Source organism: Cygnus atratus, chromosome 9 (assembly GCF_013377495.2).
Source record: "Cygnus atratus isolate AKBS03 ecotype Queensland, Australia chromosome 9, CAtr_DNAZoo_HiC_assembly, whole genome shotgun sequence".
Classification (NCBI taxonomy): Eukaryota; Metazoa; Chordata; class Aves; order Anseriformes; family Anatidae; genus Cygnus; species Cygnus atratus.
In genome coordinates this window covers 15,687,241-15,708,999 of record NC_066370.1, presented here as the reverse complement: position 1 = coordinate 15,708,999, position 21,759 = coordinate 15,687,241, and the positions used below count along the sequence as shown (strand labels likewise).

Below are 21,759 nucleotides of genomic sequence, written 5' to 3'. Positions count from 1 at the left end.
GTGACGTCTCTCTTTGGGACCTTCAGCATATTTGACAAAGGCACACTTCTCTGAGAGCCACAGAAACGGCACAGTTGAGAATTCTGGAGTGGAGCACGTGGCTGTAAACTGCTATCTGGAAAATGAATTTTTCTGGCTCAAATATCTGTGCTCTCATCTGTTGTATAGAGAGTCAAAATGCTATAAATGGCATGGTTTTGTTTGATGCTGGAGCCAGCAGATTATCCATCTGCAGTACTGGCAGTGTCCTTCCAATTCAAAAGAATTCTTAAGAAATTTTTGTTTAAATTACAAGAATTAGATTCATGCTTTGCAGCAGGGACAAAAAAAACCAAACACAAGCACAAACAGAAATAAAAACAAAACAAAAAAACAAAACCAGTTCTAAATATTTTGATAACTTTTGAAAATAATAATCTAATGATAGCAAATAGCACAACAGTGATACGGAAACAGAGGTTCAAATGTTGCTCAGTGATCTTCACCCACTGCGTGGAAAGCCCCGGGACCCCTGTCATGGGTTGCATCCCATCTCTAGTTGTTTTTCCAAACCCAAAATCAGTCCTTTTCCCCTAAGAAAGGCATTTACTTTCTTCTTTATGTGTCTGTATACACAGCCTCACGCATAGATAGGCATGGTAACGCTGATGCCTTCTTCTGTGAACTCATGCTGTATTACCGAGGAGCGTGTTGTCGGCAAGCTTTCCAGTATTTGTAAAAGGTCTACACGGGGTAATAAAATCTTGTTGTTGGGAAAATCGGTCTAATTTTGAGATTGAGGGGTGTGAGAATAAAAGATACTTTACTGTAAATTGTAGGTAGATAACAACAGAAACTCAAATATTAGAAGAAACTGGGTATCGCACAAACCACACTTTCACATCACTAAAACAAGAGCTGTGCTCACACAGAAACATGAACCTCTTTGCAAACCACAGAAAGTAAAAGGGAGCACTCCTGTTTCGTTATTGATCTAATTGCTCTTTTCTTGATATGAGAATAGATATGAAATGCTCTTGAATATTCCAGCATGCACAAAAAAAGACCGTCATTTTTGGAAACTTTTAAAGGCACAGCACATACTGATAAGTTGCAAGGCCTTTTAATACTGAGTTACAACTGGCTGTCTAATGCCCCCTAATTGTTCTTCTGGAACGGAATATATTATAGCCTTGATGAAAACTTTCCAGTCTGGAGTGATATGAAATGAAGAGAGTCTAGCCTATGTTTTCGTGTGACTAATCACTTTTGGATGCTCAGTTTCTTTAAGCATATCTTATTTTAAGAAAACAATCCTCTGGAAATTGGGGATATTGGGGAACCTTTGTGTTGGGCACCTCCAAAGCTCCCTTCCAACCTAAATGCACCTGTGGCTCTTTGTGGTCTTTGTCTTTATCTGTAACCTTTTGCCTTTGGTTTTACAATCCCATTTAAGACCAGGTTTCCCAAGTAACTTGTGTGAGCCTGCGGGACATGTGCAGAACGTGTGCGACTTAAAAACTTGCCATGTTTGTGTGTGAGAACAAACACGCATACGAATGAGGTTCCTGGATCAACACAGCGAGGGCTGGATGCGTTTCAAAGCTTTCAGAGTCTAGCGTGGTGTGCTTGTCTGTGGGGGAACTGTGAAGGTGAGTGTCGGTCTGTGCTCACCTCTGTGTTTTACAACACTGTTTCATTTATGATCTCCACCAGCTTTGCTGCTCTGCCTGCTCCTGCCAGCAATTGCACCTCCTACTCTTCTGCCGGGCTGAGCAGACTCCGGAGCCAGGCGAGATCTCTGCTGGCTGCAGGCGATGCCAGCTCCCCAGATAAGCTCTTCCCGAGGCTGCCGGCAGAGCGGATGGACCAGGCTCCTTGATTCTCCTCCTGGCTTTGCTGCTGGCTCACTCCAGTGGCATCAGGCAGCTTCGCAATCGATCCCTTGGTTCCTACAACATGATGAGCATCCGTGTCATCGCTGTCCTGGGCTGGATGCTGGAAGAGCGTTTTAGAAGGAGATGGGGATTCTCAGCTAGAACTGCACAGTGGCTGTTTTCCTGTAGCGGGTAGTTCATCCTAAATGCCCAAGGGAAGGGATGAGAGAGAGAAGCAAGATGCAACCTTTAATAAAACGTTTTTGAAGCATTTTAGTTCCTTTAAGAACTAATTTTCGCTTCCTGAAGTCTCTGGCACTTCAGAGTGGTCGAGAGATTTGCAGAAAAGGTCACTTCCAACAGTAACTAATAATACGAGGTGGAGAGGAAGAGGGACTTCTCTTGATGGCTTGTTCTTTAGACATCTCAATGACTTGTTTGATGAATCAGCGATGAATCTTTGCCTGAATCCCCTGGCAATTCACTTTACCTGTAAATCATGTTTAGCTCGTTGTAACTTTCCTTTCGTGTTTATCGATTTGTTGATTTTTTTCCCCCCTCTCAATAAAAAGAAATGAATTTGTTCTATTTGAACCAAAATGAGGGGGAGCCTCCAGCTTGCAAGAACATGACTGCATGGTTGGAGAGAGGTCACTTCTACAGGGAACCAGCTCGGTAGCATCGAAGCATCACCGTGCACGTTCCTTTTAAGGGAATTTTCCCTTGAATTGTCGTGCAGTCCCAAGGCACTGAAGACAAACTTGCACAAACTCCTCCAAAAGTCAGCCTGTCAGAAATGCTAAGAACGTATTGGCTTTGGGTCGCTGCCGCTGAGCCAGTAAAAGAGGAGGTTGGCATTTGTTTCAGGCAGAGCGGGCCAAACCTTTCTCTGATTCGTGTGCATTTGTGCACAAAGTTTTTTGTTTTGTTTTGTTTCTGCAATGGCAACTGTATACAGAATGCAATGTGGGAAAAGATTAAGTAAGTTCCTTTCAGAAAAGCTTTATCAGAAATTTGCCAAAAAAAAAAAAAAAAAGAGAAAAAACAAAAGATGATTCTGCTCATTTTTTCCTCAGCACTCAGGAAAACCATTGCTTTGAGTCAAGGTGAATTGTTGATGAGTTTGTAGGTTTAAATAGCTGTTGCCAAGATGCAGGTAAATACTCTGCAAGCCTCCAGATGCTGCCAGGAGGAGAAGCAAACATTTAGTGCTGGAAACGTGCAGATTGGTTGCTCAGGGCCTCTTTCTTGAAGGATTTCTGAATGTCTTGTTTGCCTGTATTTCGGTAGCATGCAAAGGGCCTGAGTTTGGGCTGTGTCTCTGTTGAACAGTGCTGGAACAAGAGGCCACCGCCACCTCCAGGGAGGTGACAGCATGAGCTGTGCTGGTGGGAAAGGAGAGGGTGAAAGCAGTGCTTCGGTCAGGGCTTCAGCAAACCTGGAGAGAGACAAGACCTGCTGCTTTCTGAAGAATGGCTTTTCAGTAGCAATGTTAAATAGTAATACTTTGCCTTCTTCCAGGCTGTTCCTAATGGTGGTGGAATATCACTGTGCTTGTAGGACAGGGGAAGGCCGAGCTGGGGAAAGGAAAAGTGACTTGCCCTAAACTCCACGGGAAGCCAGCAGTTGAACCAGGGGCAGGGAATCCTGCTCCCTCCGTTCTGTGGACAGTAAGAAATTTATTTGTACTCTGCAGGCAGATTCATATATTTCAATCCCCCACCTCACTGCTATTTTTGTAACCTTTTGGACGAGAAGCTGGAGAGCACCAGAATACACAGGTTTGATTTCCATCCTTTTTCCAGCCAGTCGCTGCTTACTATGGCATCGTGTGTGCGAGGTGCTCAGCCCACGTAATGCCATTTTTGAATTATATGAATCAAAATCAAACCAGCTTCCACTTTCCAGGAGAGTGGTCCAGTTCCCCCAGAAGGATCATGCTCTCACTCAGATTCAGGTCGATGATGTTCTTCCCTCCATCGTGAGCTCCAGGCGGTGCTGCCCGAGTACCATCCAGAGGTGACGACATTTCGGTGGCAGCTGGAGTGGTTCCTGCCCCTGTGAGCTTGTACACTGCTTTGGGACCCTTTGGGACAGAAAGTATTGTTGTTTGTTTGTCTGAGCTGGTATTTTCACCGTGCTTTATTTCCATTGCTCCTGTTAGATGTGTCGGTTTTCATTATGTCTTTAGATAAGGCTCGTGTGAAATGGGCTTCTGTTTTGTTTTCTCACCAGAGGAGTGATTCATATTCAAATGGAAATGGTGTATTGCTCCAAGCCAACCTTCTCCCCATGTGCTAATGGGAGGAGAGGGAGACACAGGCGTGGACCGAGCTGGATTATTTTTCTCCTTCTGCATTTAGAAACTTTCCAAGTGGCTTTTCGGGAAAGCATGGGAACTTAACTGCCTGGCATGGGAGAATCCCGGGCTTACACATTTTAAGAAAACAAGATGAGCCCGAATCTGATAATTTGTCTGTTTGAGCTGTCGGAGCCATATGCTATTGTCCAAAAAAAGGAGAACTTAGAATTCCTTTGAAGTTCTTTTTGTCATCTTTCTTAATATGGTCCTGTATCTTTCCTTTGCTCACAACACAAGTTTTTAGGAAAGTTGCTTGCACTGTGCCCCGAGGCAGTGGCTCCACGGGTGCTTTTCCGTGGCATGGCAGAGGCCATCAGCTCATGATCCCCTCTGCTACCTCACACTTTCTTTAAAGGAGCTGGTTGCTGCCTGAAGAAGAGAGCTGCACAGTCGAGCAGGCATTTCGGATCTGGTTGGAAGCAGATGCTGGCTAGTCCAGCCCAAATGTGATGAAGGGACTTTATCAAGGGTACTGTAAAACAGAGAGAGCAGGCGCTGAAATTCCCGGCGTGGATTCACGTGCACACAGAGCTGTGCTGCTCTGTCCCTTGCAGCTCAAAGTGAATGCCACTGCTTGTCCTGTAAACACCCAAACTGAGGTGATAGTGTATTTCATGGAAATACATAAAATTAGCGTGAGCGTTCTCCTTCTGGTTAAGGTGACTGACTAACAGAGCCTACTCGAGGAGATTTGCCGTGCTTTAAACCTACAGCTCAGCGTATTTCCTTCCTTGGGTCTTCCAAATCAAACTTGGCCATGTGAAATGATCCTTGACCACGCGCTGTTTGCATTCACGGAGTCTCTGTGAAGCTGGTTGAATATCTCTAAGGTGCCTTGAGGCTTTTAGATGAACATGATCCAAGGAGAGGTGATGATACTTTTAAAGTAGCACCTGAGGAGCTGCTAAGGCTTGGAGAATCTATCGACTTCGATGGGACGTCCATGGCCACACCTTTGTGTTGCTTTGGCAATCCAATTACACTGACGGTCTGAAAACGTCGCGAGGATCAAAAATGAGCTGCATAAAATCAGAATTTGCACAGAAGTGTTTCCAAGGAGGAGGAAAGAAGAGACACTGACAGGTTTTCATAGCTGATTGCAGATTTGTTCGCCGCTGGAGAGCTGGTGACAGATGAGAGCTGGGTTACATGTCACCGAAATACTTTCTGGCTTCAGAGCTTTTGAACTGGAATCGCTCGCAATTAGCATGGGCTTGGCAGAAACTGGCACTGCAGCTGCTTGCACAGAAACTGTTTGCACAGTCCGGTTGTGCCATGGGGAAAACCTCTGGTAATAAGGAGCTCCAGCATAGCCTTGAGGTGGTGTCTGGGCAGTGGCTGCTCTTAGAGCAGCCGAAGTCTGTGATGGCATGCTAGTGACTCAAAAAGCAAGAGCATGGCTGTCTGTCTCTGGTACCCAGTCCTTGTCACCCATACGTTACGGTCTTGAGCACATTTATTATCATGGCTATGCTTTTTTTTTTTTTTTTTTTTTTTTTTTACACATTCTGGAGTCAGGCAGATGCAGAACGCAACCTGCTGTGGACTCAAAGGACCCGCCAGGGATCAATTGCCCAATCGACACAATAAATTACGTCTAACAGTTCGTTAAATAAAGGAATTAATGAGGACCAGAGGGCACCTGCCGCGGTCCCCAAAACCTGCGTTGCTGCTCAGAGGTTGGGCAAGGTGGCTCCCGCCTGCCTTACGGAGCCTGGGAGCTTGTGAGTGGGTGGCGTGGGAACTGGGGACAATTGAGGATTCGTACAGGGATGCCGAGTTGCTCCCCGGGGCAGAAAAATAAATGTATGATTCTTGGCCCTAGAACGAAGAAAGCAAGACGCTGCGGACATGTTGCAACCCGCGCAGTCTGTGAATGTTTTCTTCTTGTCAGATGCTGCTGTCACATAAGTAATTTCATTGCCAAAGGGAAGGGAATGAACTAATGAAGTAGGAGAGAGGGCTACTTACTGAAGGGCTGCGTGTTGTGAAAATCAGTGCACCGAGTGTACGGCTCTTGGTTTGCTGTCTCTTGCAGCGTTTGTTTATCTCTGGTTATGGGGGGGTGTGGGAAGGGGCGGTGGAGCAGGAGGTGAGTCTGCCTTGTCCGGGACCAAACGCACGTTCAGAAGCAGCATTATGCCTACAGGGCCTGAAATGAGCCCTTAAAATAGCACGCTCCACATCTTGGTAATGTATTGAATATACCTTGATGAGAAACAGCCTGACTGAAGTATCGAGCGCGTTGTAGTGGATCTGCTGTGACTCATCAGGAAATCAAAAGTCTTGAGACAATTCCTTACCCCCAGCTCCCCCACCTCTTTGGAAGAGACGGGAATTAGTCTTAGCCAGGAAGTAATTAATTGTTCTGTGATTGTCATAAATAGGTACCAAACAACAAGCTTCTACTGAAGCATTTATATCCTAATCCCTGTCTTGTGAGCCCGGCTATCGAGAGTCTCCATCAGGCAGAGAGAGTAAAAAGGAAAGTTCTCAGGAATGAGCAGCGCTTCCACCTACCTGCCTCTAAGTGAGACAGGCTGGAGGTGAGTGGGTAGGCTGCGTGCTGTAATAAGCCATTTACTAGGATAATGGCTGCAGGCTACAAATGCTGTTTCTGCTTAGTCTGTCTATTCAATGCAAACATTAGAGGGAAAAAAAAAAAGAAAAAGGAAAAAGGAAAGAAAGAAGAAAAAAGCGTCTACCTCAGTCAAGTCTAATAATATTTTTAATCCCCAGTGTAGTTCGTGAATATTAACTCGGCCAGTGTCGCAACTCCCCGCAGAGGCAGATGACATGTACACACAGTCTTCACCTGGCTGGGAAACCAAGGCACTGGGAAGGACTCGTAATTGTGGGAGGCTTCTGGTTTTAGACTGGGGCAAAATTCTGGTAACAGTCTGGGTCGCCAGTGAGTGGGATGGAGCCATCCTTTAGTCCTTGGTGGGAATTCTGCCTTTCAGGGACCAATCCCATAAACTTTGGGTTTCCTTTGGAGAGATTCACTGCCTGCTGCTGTAGGCAGCAGCGTCCTGCAAGCTGGAGTCGCAGAAGTCATGGTGGCACATCTGGCAGAGATGAATTGTGAGGGCACAAATATGTGCAGAAATCTCTCTAAATGAGCAGGTATAGCCCTTATGAATCTGCATGGCTGGGGGATGTTGCTGGAAATCCAGATGTTGGGAAAAGAAGTAAGAAAATACAGGCAATCAAATACCTGTTTGAAAAAAACAACGCCCAGAGAAAAGGAGCTTGATGGCTTTGTGTTTGTCTGCAGTGAAGTCATGGCAACAGAGCACTCATTTAGCAAAATTAACTGTTTCTCTATCTTTAAAAAAAAAAAAAATCAAATGAAAGTGATGCAAGAGAACATCCTTTTATCTCAACCAAATGAGTCCATTTGTGCCAAAGCAAAGGAGTCATCCTGGGGAGTTTGCTCCTGAGAGCGTGCACTTTATTAGAACAGAATGTAATAGTTGTCCCAGAGCCATAGCTGAGAGCCCGGTGCCCTAGGCAAGCACTTTCAGTAACAGGAAAACCAAAGTTAGGTTCCTGCACCCCTGTGATGTCGAAACAGGCACTTGGGAGCGTGATTTTAAGCTCCCGGTTGTTTGGTATTTCAGCTCAGTTAAGCTCTGGATACAGCCTGCAGAAGGGCTGTAAGCTCTTTGGAGTTCCTTATGGGAAATGTTTAGTTTCAGAAGTAGTTAGGCACCTCGGGATGAAATGCTGGTGCTGCTTCACTCCAGGTGTAGCCATATGCCTGGGGAAACCAGCCACCTCCAAGTCCTGTTGACTTGAAGACTTCTTTGTGCCTGAGACTCCTTTTTGGCTCCTAGCCTTAGTGGTAGCTGCAATAATTCTCACACCAGCCCCGGAAATAACACTTCTGTGCTACTTCTGTTTTGATTTTCACTGCCCATCTCCGTGCACATAGGGCTCTGTGAAGCAGCGCGTGATGGTGAACCGCATGGTGACTGTATTGGTAGGCACGAAAGCTAGATATCTGTCACCGAGAATCTCAGGTCGGGAATTCAGAAATTGTTCATCTTGGTAGTGAGCGAGGGCGAGCTCCAGGGAATACAGCACAACCTCAGACACCTCGCTCGAGAGGCCTTGGAAGGGGTGTGTTTGTCTTAAATAGTGGTTTCCAACCAGATCGAATTTTATTTTGTGGCTCTCCCCTGGAGATGGATTTAGGCGCTGCCCTACGATTTCCATGGGAGCGTCTGACGGCGGAGATGCAGAGCTTTTATCTGTACGAGGAAGCTGAGCGTCACGGGGGAGACTTTTAAGGGTGATTCAACTCCGACGTGCTCTCTGTCAAAAAACGTTGGGGAAGCTTCAGGTGAATTGGAAACCTGGTCATTCACTGACATCAGTGCTGGTCAGGTGAACATGAGTTGGTTCCCATTGCCTCTCATGCCCGGATGAGATTTGTGCCTTTCCCTTACAAGTTAAATTTCAGCTCGATGAAGGCACGGTGAGAAACGAGTGCGGTTGGATGAGTTTTGCTCAGAGAAGGAAAGCCTGGGTTTTACAATCATTTCATACCCAGGTAGATATCTCAGACATTGTTGTGGAGGTCTTCCATGTAAAAAGCCGGTGTCTGAGGCTTTTTTTGGAAAGCATCTCTTCCAGGAGGGACTGCACGTGGACGGCGGTGCTGGACTGTGCTTGTCAAACCGGGTGCAGAGGCTGGCAGGGGTGCATGGCAGTGCCCAGCCCAACCTCTGGCTGATGTGATGCTACCTGCAGCGGTGGCTGGCTGCTCCTTGCTGCTTGTGGCCCTTCTCCAAGGCAGGACATGGCTCTCGTTGGAGCTGTTCACAGCGTTAGAGCAGCAGGGCCGGGCTGCAGCAGCCTCCTGCCGGAGCGATGCCCGTGGGCTGCCCGCAGGGAGGAGAGAAGCAGGCGAGGGTGGGAGCGCAAATGCCAGGCGGTTGCACGTTGCATTTTGTCAGAGGTTTTTAAGGAGTAACAGCTCGCATCCCAGGCTTTTTACGGGGAGGATTGAGATTCCCCAAGCAGGAACGCCAGCAAATTAGGGAGCCCCAGCCCCGTGGGTTGTCCCAGCCCGCGAGGGGCGAAGAAGCGCGGCGGAAAAGCCCGAGCGGCTGCTGCCAAACGGCTGGGAAGATGCAGCCCACGACGTCTGTTGTGTCTGAGATCTCTGTAAAGTCTCTCGCATCCTTCCTCAAGTTTAGTTTTCCAGTGGAGGCTGTCGCAGTAATGAGAATGTCTCCCATCTGCTCCTCACATGGCTTGGCACATTCAGCTAGAATATATATATTTTTATTATGGGGTTAGCCAGTGGTAACCATGACGATTAGACTTATCACGCAGCATTTTTTTCCCTCCTCGAGTCAGTTTGAAATGCTGACAATTAAATAGATACAGTACACTTTAGAGATCCATCAGTCTCTGTGTTGTCTTGACAACCGGAGTATATTTAGAAATGTAACAAGTACATGGAGTTCAATTGCACTTTTGCTAAAACATACTTCTGTAGCTTGAGAATTTAATCTGTTGTTTGTAGATCCAGGTGCTTATTTGAGCTGCGCCTGACTTTCTCTGTGGTCTGTCTGGGAAGCTTCTGCGTGGCAGCGGGGAGCCGTGCCTGGTGGGAAGGGACCCTCATCAGAGGTGCCCGACACCGCGGTGGGAGCACCAGGAGCATCCATCCTGCTGGTGGGCACGGGGCTGGCACCCGGTGTGCTCGCCCGCACGGGGTCCTCATGGCTTGCCTGCTGGGCTGCAGTGCAAGAGGCAGCCCGTCCGAGCACCCTGCTCATCCCCTCCGATGAGCTGCTCTCGTGGTGCAGGAGCACGTCGGTACAGGAGCACTGTACCTCCGTGCATGGTGTTAATAGAGCGTGGTGTCTTGCTTCCAGCACCTGAGCTACCTGAGCTTCGAAGGGTCGTGGCTGCAAGCTGCTCTCTGCCGCTGAAGCAATAGCAGAGACTGAGAGTGTTTCTCCATATCCCCTGTTCTGTTTTGTCTTTGATTTGCTGGGGCTTTTGGGCTTGTTTGATGTTAACAAAATGCTACTACTACTCATTTGTTGTTGTTTTCATTTATTTTTGTCCTTTCCCATTTTACTGGCAAAACTGAGCTCAACCTGCCATAATTTAGCTGGAGCAGCATGTTGGTTAGGTGCCTGGCACTATGGGTTTTCAAAGCTGCATCCAGAACTGGAACAGCAGAAGGGAATATGATGGAGTGCACCCAGGGAATACGATGGAGTGCACCCATGGGGCTGTGCACAACCCTGTCCCCACCACCCCTGCCCACACACTGATGCCCAGACTGGTGCATGCCCTGTGCTGGGTGCCTGGGGTGGCTGCGCTGCTGTCTGCCCATTCTCCTCGGAGCCAGCAGAGAGCTGTGGTCAGGGCAGGCATGTATGACCAGGGAGCACGGTGCAAGTGCCACAGCCATACCCACAAACGTGGTGACATTCCAGTCCAGCTGGGACAGGAGGCTCCCATCTGCCACCGTTCTGCCCCAGTGGAGCAGCCCGCTCGCTCCCGGGGCAGCGCCGCCTCCTCGCTCACGGCGCTGTCTTGCTGATTGAAAGGCTAAGGGAGGGTTGCATTTCTTTTTCTTCGGGACGTGGCAATGTCAGTAGCATCCACCCTTGGACAGAGAGCTGTAAAACGTGTTGGTAACGTGTTGGTAGCATCACTGCTGCCGGGGAGCCTGGCCATTGTGAGCTCACTGCTGGGAGGCTTTGTGACAGGGGGTTTGGGAAGGCTCGAAGGAGAGGAGCCCAACCTGAGCCCAGCTGTTAGTGCCAGAGGCAGCCAAGGACGCACGTCTGCGTTTCCTGGGGTGAGCATCGTCTTATGTGCATGCCATAATATTTAGTAGGGCTTACAAGGAGGAGAGGACTGCGTTTCTCTGTTATGATTTTGTCTCTCTTATCCCTGTATTTCTTTTTAATTCAGTATCTATCAAATAACGCGGATGATTTTTTGGTGTGTGCACAGCTCGCTTTCATTTTTCTGCATTTTATTTGCTTCCTCCATTTTACCGATTTCCCAGTGAGAAGCAGAAAGTGAAGTTCTAGCTCCACTCCAGCTTGTCTGTAAACTGTTAACATGCCATATTCAAGTGGTTAATTGCTGCTGGGGTTTATTCTTAAAATACAGCTACCAAACCCCGAAGATTCTAATGAGTCTTCAAGCATGCTGTAAACAAGGTGTCCAAATCAATCTGACAAAGATAATGGTCTTCTATTAGAAGATATTTAGCTGCAGGTTGGAAGAGCTTTAATGTTTATTGGTCTGTAGATCTGTAACCAGACAGAATCAGAGTAACTCCATTGATTTCAGTGGAGCTCTAACTGGTTATTACAACTGAGGTTTGGGCAGCGCTTTAGATGCAAATTGCAACATCTCCGAAGGTAAGTGGGGTTTTGATTTAATTCCTGGAAGCCATAATGTCAGCAGAGAAGCGAAGAGCTGGGACCCACATACCCCCACATCTGTAACTTTGGGTTAGCTCTCTCTCCCTCGCTGTCAAGATTAGATTCCCTTGATTAGGACTAGTAATTAAAACGCAGCTTCTCTTAAGCATCTCCCAAAGGCAGGCAGGGAGAGTGGAAGTGCAGCCTGTGCAGGTTGTATGTGTGTGCTCTGCAGAAAACGCCAGCAGTTATCTTCTCTCATCTCACTGCTCATGGTTGGGCTGCTGACCTGCAGCTTGAGCTTTCCAGCTCCAGAAGTACAAAGCTGGTAGCGCTGAATTCCCAGGCTGCAATGCAGAGGGGGCTGCTATCTCTTTTCCCCCAATGTGTTCGTGTCCATGCAGTGCTCAGGAGGCATGGACCACCGCTCCTCACCCCCTCCGTGTGTGGTAGAAGTGATTCACCATGCATTCATGGCTGGTCACGCAAGGGGCATGAGTTTCAAACAGGCTGGAGGCATAGGTTAGCATTAGCTATTTGAAGTCCTCGGTCTGAAAGCGACATCAAACAGGGAGCAGAAAATGTATCGTGCACAGAATAATCCGTGGGATTTGTTTCCCCCTTTAAAAAATAACAATAATAATAAATTCCAAACTGTTGGCATATGCTGCCTCCTCTGTGGTCAGGACACCTGTCTGTCTCTGCTGTTACTCGATACGGGGCTTACAGTGCTCGAAAAAATGTTAACATGCATTATTTGTCATGGCAAATATGAAAGGAATATCCAGCGTCAGAGCAGGCAGATCCTCGGGAAATTTCTCCGGGCTTCTTGCGCTTTGGTGAGGGCCTGAAGCAACCTCTGCAGTTCTCCTTCGCTGCACTTCCCTTCCTCCACCTGGGGCGGGAGGGCGAAGCTGCTGCCCTGCCAGATCCACTTCTCCTAGGCAAGGACACCAGTGGTGGGCTCTTCTCCTCCCTGCCTTTAAGGATCTTTTAACTCATTAGTTAATCTCAGCCGCCTGTGTTATAGACAATTAATTTCAGGCATGCAGGGGAAGGATGTGGGCAGAAGCTGGAGGTGATAGGGAATCCTCTGACCCTGGCGATGGAGTGGGCAGGGGCAGGTGTGCAGGGGCAGGTGTGCAGGGCCTCGCACTGGTCCTCGCTGGTATTTTGTACTTGCTTATTTCTTCCCTGGCACTGAGATGAAAGGAAATGGAAAACACAAGAGGAGGCTCAGATATCAATAAGCTGCAAGTATGAAAGGCTGCTGGTTAAAAGCAGCCTGTGGTTACTTCGAAAACCCAACTTTTCATGTTTTTCTTTTTGCTAGGCATCTTTGGAGGCACCCAAAGGAAGCCAGGGCTGGAGGTGGAGATGGGACTCGGACCGTCCCACCCGGCCGCTTGTTTTTTTCCCCAAGTGCTGCGTGTATAACGCATCCCATCTCGGCCTCACTACTCCTTGGTGCTCACATGCCTACCCGGCGCCGCAGGGTGACTCACTGCGGCCCTAGCGGAGAAGGAGGCTCAGGAAGAAGAGGCCCTTTAAGCACGAGAGGCAGGAGGGTGTCTGGTCGGGCTTTGAAAGAGGCTTTGTTACCTAGAGCCCTTACGTCAGTGCCTTTCACCAGCTCCGCGTTGATTTAAAACAAGCAGCTCCTCTCTCAAATAAACCTCAGTCGCTCTGATGCTCGCTCAGATTTAATCTGCCCTGCCGACGTGTGAAAAGCCCTTACATGGAGCAAAGCAGGGCCAGGCTGACACGGGAGCTGGATCAGAGGAAAAATAGTCATGATCTGCTCTGCGAGGGAAGGTAGCGGGCCTACAGGCCCTTTTAGGGCTGTTTTCTCTGTGAGGTGTCACAGCCAGCTTGATTTACTTTCTGCTTTCACTGTGAGCAAAAAGGTTAATTCTGCCCTTTCCGTTTCCGTCCGCAGAGGTGCCTCGGAAGAGCCTGTCCCTACGTCTGTCCCGGGGCCTGACGGGGCTGCCTGGCTTCCAGGTGAGGAGCGCATCAGCTCGTGGGGCTTTGGCAAACAGCTGAGTGTGGACAGAGCCTGCAGACCCCAGGGCTGCTTTTGCAAAGTGTAATTTGGTCCTTCAGCAAATGAAGGCGTTTCTCCAGAGCCCGTGGTGGTGGAGGCCAGGGCACCCCAGGAGACTCAGTGTGGTTTTTATTATTTCTGGGTCCAGGTCTGGACCCACGATGACTGAATTGTAGTGAGGGTGAGCCCTCAGGTGAGGTCGCTAAAAAGGAGCGGTGTCAGGGCAGTGGGTCTGTCCTCAGGCCTCCATCAGCTGAAACATCCCAGGAGGCAAAAGAGGTGTTAGAGATGCTACAAAGTGATGGCAGCTGTGGGGAGAAAGCAGCGAGCAGCCCCGTATGGAGAAGGGGATAATAAATGGACAAGGTTAGCTGGTAGCTTTGGCCTCGTCATCCTTTTTAATTGTGCTGTTTATACACAGCACTGGCCTTCATGCCCCGGTTTGCTGGGGGGTTATTTTCATGCCAGAGGCTGCTTCTGGACACGGGCCACTAAACCCAGCTACCCTGTATTGACTAGTGGAGCTACTTCATTTGCCTCGATGTGGATCCGGCTTGAGATCTGTGAGATGTCTGTGTGGCATGCAGAAATTGGGAGTGCTTCTTTACCCTCCTGTGTCACTGAATAGAAGTGCACTCATCCTGCCATTTCAGTAAGGCAATCCACATCCTTCCTTTCCTCCTTTTTACCCTCTTGTTTTTCTGTTGCTTTTCTTTCTGTCTGGTGAATTATGGCTGGCTAGAGATGAGGTTTCAGCGTCCTGTTTACTGCAAACAGTTGGGGGCATTAATAAATGTTGAAGGAGAAAGACAGACAAGGGATTAATAAGTAGAGGACAGGAGATTAATAGCAAGAGAGTAGAATTTGGTTCAAGGCCTGGTCTTCCCATTTGCTGGGTTATCAAAGATTAATGGCAGCACTTCTCTTAGTCTCGCTCCTTCTGTGGCAGCTTTCCTGGCTAAGTCTAATAGACTGTCCCAGTGTGTTGCTGTAAATATGAAACCTAGGGAGAAGCCCACCCTTGTAGACTGTTGACTAAATGAGATGGTATTTTTTTTTTTTTTTGCTTTCTGTTGAAAGCTTAAGCAACAGCATCAATATATTTGTGAATTGGGAAGTCAGATGTTTAGGTGCTCACAGCTCCTCTCAGGACAAAAGCATATCATAAAATGTATCTTGCCAAGCAAGCAGTCTCTGACAAATTTATTATTTTTTACTGTGAGCCTTGTGCAAGAGATTGAAAAAACAGTCAAGAGAAGAGAAATCAGTTTTTTTTCTGGTGGAGAATTGGACTCTTGCCCTATTGTACCTGGTCTCTCATTAGGCTATTTGTGTGAGATTAGATCATGGTAAGGAAACCCAAGCTTTGGGAAGAACGTTTCTGGTTAAATTTGCTGGAGGACCGTAGAACATTGGCCTGCACCACTGGAAGTCCTCATGCTGGTAGGAGGGTGCATGCAGCTGGTGGTGTCCCGTGCAGAAGGTCAGCCTCAAACTCCGGTAACAGTCGAGTAATTCCAGTAATGTTCCAGTAACAGTGGAGGAACACAGGGCTGGAATCAGAACTTCGTGCAGCAGTAGCTGAATTTCTTTTGCAAGGAAGAAAGGCTGTGCACTGCTTCAGCGTCCCTGTAACGAAGCTCTTCCCATCTCCTCTGCTGTTACGTTCGGTGCCCTTGGCTTTTCAGAAGTTAATTGATTTGTCCATATTATGCTTCTCTCTTTAATTTTATTTGTGTAAAGGACATGCACTAATCTTTCTCCAGAGAAATGTTTCACACTGCTCCTCTTTGAATGTTGGCTCCGGGTCTGCCGCGTTTCTTAATGAGTCTCCGACTGAAAAGCCACGGTTGCCACATGCTCCAGCCTTGATACCCACATACTTGCACACCCACAAACTTGCACACCCACACGCATGCTCCCGGCTGAACCCAGCAGTCTGCCTGCTCCGCGCACGCACTCGCTGCTTTGGGATTTGCAGCAGCAGCCCCGTGCCTTCCTAGGAAGCCTTGCACACGGCAGGGGGTTTCTGTGATAGATTTGGCATCAAATTAGCTGTCCTGCACATCAGGAAGGCTGTAACCTCTTTGTGGCAGCATCCCCCAGGCGCGGTTAACATGCTTCTCTAGGAGCCTGGATTCCTGTGGGCTGCGTTACCCGACGGGTGCTGCTCCTTCCTGAGGACCCGAGCTAGCACTGAGCATGTAGACAAACACCCAATGCTGAATTACTGCCTGGAATGCCACCGGCTGCCAGATCTTTGATAGCTTGTTTTTAATGAAGATTCTTCCTGTAATTCCTAGAATATCTTGCAGTGCAAAAAATGAGCCGTGTGTGTATTTTGCTGTGGGCTGAATTTTTCCTGCTCTTCACAGTTCCCTCCGTGAGCAGAGAGGAAAGGGAGGGGGAAGCAGCTGACTGCTTTTTTGTTGTTGTTTTTCTATTTGACTTCTGTGAAATATGCAGCGATCAATCGCTTGCAACTAACAAAATGTTTTTGTTTCTCTTCGCAAAAGCATATGGGAACTGCAGGAAAAGCATATGGGCATTTTTAGGAAAACATATTGGTGAATGGACAAATTATAGCGGTGCCAATATGCTTTGGATGTTTGGCTAGACCACTACTACCACCACACTTGCTGGCATGCAAACCCATCCGCAAGATTTCCAGCATATGAGTGGTATGGAGCTGCTCCTAGGGAAACGCAGGCTGTGTTGGATCAGACCCACGTGGAAATAGCGTTGTGATCCATCTTCAGGGTGCGTGACTGCCTCACCGTGTCCCAGGCCGGGCTCGCTGCTCGTGTCTGTGGCAGCATATCCATTCTCTCACAGCAGACTGAGCCCAGAGCTCCACTTGCAGCTGGCTGTAAGTAATGGTAATGGGGACCATTTTTCTTTGTAAAGCCCTTGACTGCGGTCCTAATAACACCTGAGCATCTTGCAAACAGGCTAGGCAGCCTCGGGTTTTCTGCTGCTTTGTCAGGCCTTTCTTTGCTAGCTGGGGCTTTATTTTTAATTTCTCTATCATGTGCACAGCTTTTGAGGAAATGCAAACCATTTGCATTGCTTATGGGCCCGGTCCTGTTTGCTGTCGTGCTGCTGAGTCAGGGAAGGGCCCCATGAGCTGAGAGAGGCTCGGGGCGGTGGATGAAAGGTATGAAAGATTCTGGTTTGGCAGGGCAGTTCTGGTGGCTCACAGCATCCCTGCGGCTCGGGTTGCTCTCCTGCGGTCCCATGCAAGAAAAAGTCCTTGACAGCTCCCTCTGGGCAGCCCTTCCCTCTCACCTCTGCCTGCAATGGGCAAAACATGGTTGGAGACTAAGGGATAAGCGAGGCGCCCGTGTGGGCACTCATCTGGACGTCACTTTGTTTATTTTGATTGTGATCCTGCACTCTCAGATATCCTGAGATTCAGCACCTTTTAGCGTTCTTCCCCTTATGCCAGCTCCAAGATGATCAGCTGCTGAGTAATTTTACATTATTTAATGTAGCCACTTTCCTTCTAGCTCTTCTGTTCCGTGAGACAATTCCCTGTTTTATTATGCACACAGTACATTAAGATCCTTGTGGGCCAAAGTTCCCAGCAGTGCTCAAGATGACGGCAAAGAAGTAGGTTATTTCAGAAATAACGATCCTCTCCTCTAGAAGCCGTCTTGAAGTTCTGCTTTAACTGCTTTTGATATTATACGTGTTTTTTAAAAAAAATCCGGTACTTCCTAAATGTTACAGAGCTCAAAAAATACACTGTATGCCTTGTCACAATATTTAATACAGAGTGCTATTTACAGTAATGAATCAAAATGTCAGTTTTTAAAATATGAACTGTCAGAGTGTTCCTACTTTGCAGAAAACTTTGATATGACAGTTTGTTAATCATATGACTATTACATCAAATGTGTCTTGGAGTACTTTTGCTCAACAAAGTCTTTTTTTATTCCTTCCCCTCCCTTTACACTGGTAATTCTGGTAGCGTTGTTTGACTGAATGCACTTTAATTAGAGGTCTGAAAAGCCTGGAGCTGAATGCTTTTGCATTTTGCAGACGGGAGGTATCAGTACCTGTCCTGATGCTGATCGTGGTCACCTAGTCTTACAGGTGGTAGAGGCTGGTTAGGATCACCTTCACCGAATTTCCCCAGTCTTTGCCCCAAGCCTAGAGTGGCTAGGAGGCTAGGATGCTCTGGTTTCGATATATGTGGCTGTAACATGCACGTGGAGGGTAGTAGGGGAGAATGGGGCCTGGCAGAGTTATCTCGGAGTGCTGAGTGCTGTAATGAAGTAAAATGCTGTGGGTGAGCAGAGCGAGCCTTGCTTTGGGATTCACAGTACCTTTCCCAACACCAGCCTGGGGATCACTGCCTGGCGCATATATATATATATATATATATATATAAATAAATAAATAAATAAACAAACATATATATAGCTTCAGCATGAAGGGCCAAGCGAAATCCTTTGCAGCCTCATGGGTTTTGTGCCATGCAGTGGTGGCTGTGTGGGGCAGGCTGGTGTTGCTCCTGCGGCAGGAGGAGGCAGGGGCTGGGGATCCCAGGTTCCTCTCCCCGGGGCTTTGGTTACTCTGACCCGTGAGCCAGGTCAGCGTGTTTGTGCCATGAACTCTGCTCTGTAAATGTAGACCAGGGCGCTCAGTGCTCTCTTGTGTTCCTTTGTTTGCTTATCTGCAAAATGGAAGTAATTAATTGGTACTGGTTAACCCGGGGGAGTCTCCTTAGAGCTGGATTACTCAAACAACTGTGCTTCTTGATGAAGATGAGGGGGAGCTTATGTAGATAACGATGCTTTAGAGAACAGCCTCTGGAAGGAGAGGTGTACGGGATGCTGATATGAGGACTGGAGCGTGGGGAGGCATCTTGGATGTAGCAGAGCCCCCTACCTCTGCCCATGTCTTTGGGTCGCCTTGCCTGGGGCATCAGGCGGATTCCCGTCGCTTATTTATTGTGTGACTCCTACACGCACAGCATTTCTCATTTGGAGTTGGCCTGGCACGGCTATGGGAATAGGAGGAGTCTTAAAAAGGCAAAAATGATGTATCAGCAGTTCAGAAAAGGCTCTTACACAAACAGGAATGGTGACAAAGTGCCCATGAAACGGGGCTGCTGCGATCCACCCCGCCGGGGGGCAGTGGGGCTGCCACCTCTGAGGGTGGTGGCCCTGGGAGCCACCAGCAGGACGAATGTTAAGGTGTCACTTCCAAAACCATACCTCTGTCAGCTTCACCGGGCAAGCTGTGCTGCTCGCTGCCTTCCCTCATCCCGCTGAGGAAAATCGATTATTATTCAATTTTCGTTTCAGACAAACCACGTTCTTAGCGTGGTGATTTTTCTTTTATTATCGTTACAGCAATGGATGGAGAAGGAACTCTAACAGATGTATGATCAGCAGGGCATGAAATTAAAAATGTTTGTGTACAACGAAAAGGTTGTTTACTACCAAATTCCTCATCTGAAAATTAAGCGATATTAAGATTGGCCACGAGATCGTGTAGCGGGCACGCAGCCCTGTTTGCTCCCCCTCTCCCAGCAGCATCAGCAGAAAAGTAACAATCTTTTAAAAGTTAGCTTTATTTAACGAAAAAATAATAATCCAACTGAAAGGTCAGTACCTGCCTTTGGAGGCAAATTATCCAAAGAGCTTGTTCGTCCACTCTGGGACCAGCGGTGTCAATTCAAAAAAATATTTTTACTGATGCTTAAGCCCAGCTGATGAGGGCAAATAGAGCATTTTCTATCAAAACACTTCTGGCTGGACAATAAGGTATGGATTAAATCATTCAGAGTGGGGGTGTGTACACGTATAGAATGTATTTGTTGTCAAAATGCTAAAAAATATATGTTTGGAGCCCCTGCTGCAGCATGCCTGGAGAGGTGCAGGTTGCTGCTCAGTCCCTGGTCCTCTCCCTGTCTTGTGGGGCAATCTTTTGCCAAATTTCAGCTCCTCGGGTTGTGAAACCTGGGACTCCCTGAGGCACCTGGGTGCTGGAGCAGAGCAGAGCATCGTGCTGCCTCCTGGGGTGTGTAGGGTGGTTTTTCAGTTTAGTTGGTTTTAAAAAAAAAACAGGTTTTTTTTTTTTGTTTTTGCATGGTTTCTTTCAGACCCCGGTAGAAAGCAATGGACTTCTAGATTTTTGTCTAAAAAAGTTGTTGGGTTTTTGTTTGTTTTCCCCACATAAAGCATATGTGTTTTTTGGTTTTTTTTTTCATGGAAATGAAATTTTTTGTTTGAGAAAATGCTCTTCCTTCCTATGAGCTCTATCTGAGATTCACGGTTCTCAGTTCAAGCTGCTCTTCCATGACTGTCTTTAAAAATGTACTCATGAATTTTAAAAGAGCTGGATTAAGAAATGGCTGTCACAAACACATTGCTCGTCTGTGTCATGCCGTGGAGGTAAGCCTGGTTCTACCTAGGACTGAACATTTCTTGGGTACTTTGAGTTTCACACCTACCTTCATCCATTCTTTATGACTTCTGAAGACTTTGTGGCCACGTTCAAGGCTGATGCAAGTGGAAGTCTTTAGGACTGCTCATGTGCAAAGTTTCACCTGGGTAAGTGTTTGCAGGACCCAGACCTGAGGCAGCAGCGTGATGAATTCTGCACGCCGAGCCCGGACGGCATTGAGCAGAAAATAGGAAGAGGGCGAAAAGATTGTTCCTGTGCTCTGGGAACAATTGAGACAGAAAATTGCTTCCAGGATTTTTTCACTTTTCCGCAGAGGGTAATCAGCCTGTGTAATTCTCTGCCACAGGAAATACTGCCTGAATCTGCTACCCAAAGGCAGAAAGCAAAGTTAGATACCAACTTGAATAGCAAAGGTACTGCAGAGCAGGGACTGCTCCTTACCCTCCTTTTCTAGGTGTAATGGCTGCTCTGTATGGCATAGGAGGTCACAGTGATACAACTAATGGGGCAGCTAATTGCATATGGGCTTATGTACTCGGCGTGTTCCTGTTACACAGTTGGACCGATCTCCAGTATTCGGTGCTCTAAATAAGGAGGCAAGTTCGTATGCTGAGACTGAAAATGGAGTTTGCTAAGCATCGTGCTTAGGGTGTAAGCCTGAGTCTGCAGGGCAGGTCAGAGCAATTCCAGGAGGATGATGGGTGTCAGGTATCTCCAGTCCTGTTCTTGGTTCAGTTTATATCTTTGCTCCATACACTTAAGAAAATCCTCATATCTGCACCTTTATTAGTTCATCTGGAGGATGGAGCAATCTCTTGGGCTGCTTGCAGGGTCTCTGTTAATGAAGCAAGGCCTTTCAGCCACAGGTCTCATTGCAGCTTTTAGGCAATACGATTTTTATTTTTTAACTTGAGTGAGAATAGTTGTGGCCAGATCACTGCATGTACATTATACCTGCTGGCCACCAAATTTGATTGCCAAATTTCCATTAGCAGGTCATATTGGGCAAAAGGATCTTGGGCTGCTAGATGAGAAAAGAATAATACAGAACCAAGTTGGTGTGGGGTTATCAGCTCTGGATGTGATTGTTCCTGTCTGTTCATCTGGGTAACGTTTGCTTTTGTGTAGTATTTGTCTGCATCTGTGCCTCTGTGCACATGGGGAAAAGGAGGACAAATATCACTGGGGTAGATTAGCATTAAAAAATAGTTAACTGATCAAAGCCATAAAGCTTGTCCAAGTGAATTCTTCAGAGAAATAGCTTTGAATTTTCCAAGCAGCCGCAGGCCATAAAAGCGAAGCACTATCACTCAGAGATGCAAAAAATCTCCTTCTGTTGGAGTGTTGGACCTATTTGTTCCCTTTTAGGAGGGCGTTCAAAATGTTTTCTTAATTTTCTTCAGAACATCTCACTGCTATCCATCACGAGCCTTCGCCAGCTGGGATAGCTCCATTCCCCATTAGCTTTAACCCTGCACTGAGAACGTGTGTATCTGTCCTTCGCTTTTTAGATGCTTTTCAGCTCCGTACGTGTGGCAGGATGGCACTTGCAGAGCTCTGCTCATCTCATGGCTCCAAGCGTCGTAAGGAAAGGGCTAAAACTTCTCCCCAGTGTGTAGGAAGGGAGGTGGTGACGAGGAAGGGAGGACGCAGGAGGTGGCA

At 47.5% G+C, this 21,759-nt stretch overlaps 1 protein-coding gene across 32 annotated transcripts in view; it reads left to right on the top strand.

Moving 5' to 3' along the window:
• Window positions 1-21,759, top strand: part of LPP (LIM domain containing preferred translocation partner in lipoma) — a 336,723-nt gene that overhangs the window by 81,905 nt on the left and 233,059 nt on the right. For 15 of the 32 annotated variants that reach the window (XM_035544617.1, XM_035544619.1, XM_035544622.1 and 12 more), the window contains one exon: window positions 13,570-13,634. The exons of the other annotated variants lie outside the window; for them this stretch is intronic. The gene's annotated coding sequence lies outside the window, so the exon portion shown is untranslated. The remainder of the gene's footprint in view (window positions 1-13,569; window positions 13,635-21,759) is intronic. 32 annotated transcript variants of the gene reach the window in all.